Source organism: Aplysia californica, unplaced genomic scaffold (genome assembly GCF_000002075.1).
Source record: "Aplysia californica isolate F4 #8 unplaced genomic scaffold, AplCal3.0 scaffold00310, whole genome shotgun sequence".
Classification (NCBI taxonomy): Eukaryota; Metazoa; Mollusca; class Gastropoda; order Aplysiida; family Aplysiidae; genus Aplysia; species Aplysia californica.
The window spans coordinates 853856-855143 of record NW_004797580.1 but is presented as its reverse complement, the minus strand read 5'-3'; positions in this window follow the sequence as shown (position 1 = coordinate 855143).

The window sequence follows — 1288 nt, the reverse complement described above, 5'->3', positions numbered from 1 at the left end:
TACCCTCCAGAAAACCTATATCTCTGCACCAAAGTGCTCAATTCACATAAAGAAAAAGCAAGCAAGCTGAACCGGGAGAAAAAAACATGTAACAAAAACAACAGTATCTTGGAAGCAGCCATGGTTGCTCTGAAGATACAGATCACTGTTGAACAACGTATTTTATTTGTTGAAACATATAATATTGAAACAAAGTGCCCTATGCAGACACGGAATCCCTTCTGTAAACGGTTTGGAATCAACACCAAAGATCGTGCGAAAATACCAAGTAAAGTAACAATACTTAAGAGGGTGGGTGACTTCAAGTCACATGGCTCTGTTGAAAATAAAAACAAGAGATAGTGGTAGATCGATGCAAGTGCGCACTCCTTCGAATACAGACTAAAAACGCCGACAAAACGCCTTTTTACTTATTTACAGCAGTTTCAAAATTTAAAATTAGAGTTTTGTTAGCGTAACCATTTAATTAAAAAGGGCTTTATTCTGAACTTGAGTTCTAATTTATAAAAAAAAAACTAGTCTAGTTTCGCCTTGATTTGTTCCCCTTCTCAAGTTGGGTAAGTGATCAGCTATTGATTTCGCAAATACAAAATTGGTCGCCAAAAATGAAAAAAAAAAGGCGTTTTGTCAGTTTCGATCAGAGCAGCAGTGGTGATGGAGTCTGTGAGCGCAGAGCCTAAACAGTAAGTTCGTCATCATAGTATTGAATTAACTATTGCTAGAGAATCTGTTCGGTGTGTATGTTGAAGTAGGCCTAAGATCTGAAGTTTAAACCGTACAAGATCCAGATACATCAAAGGCTCAGCAAGTGGAATGTCATAGACAATTTCGTCAAGCGCCTCAGAGCGTGTATCACCGGAAATGGACGTCACGTGGAGCATTTGCTCTACTTTCCTTCAAACTTGGAATTTTTATCCGTAAAATTTTCATAATAAATCTAGATCTAGGATGGAGACCAAGTACGCCTGTGAAATCTTGTGTTTCTATCTCTATCTTAGTCTTTTTTTTATGCGTGTCTCCGTGGGGAAAGTTTTTTCTTTGGGTCACCTGGTAGATCTATGTGTCGGATTTTGGCCGTAAACACTTTGGGCATCTGATAGCCGGTAACATTGAGCATTTTTATAAGCAAAATATCTTGATTTTTTCCCCCCAAAATGTCGCTTAGCGAGTTTTGCATTTCATCCCCTCGTCTCTCTCTCATTCTTTCTCTCACTCTCTCTCATTCATTCTCTCTCTCTCTGTCTCTCTCTCATTCTTTCTCACTATCTCTCTCCCCATCTCTCTCCTC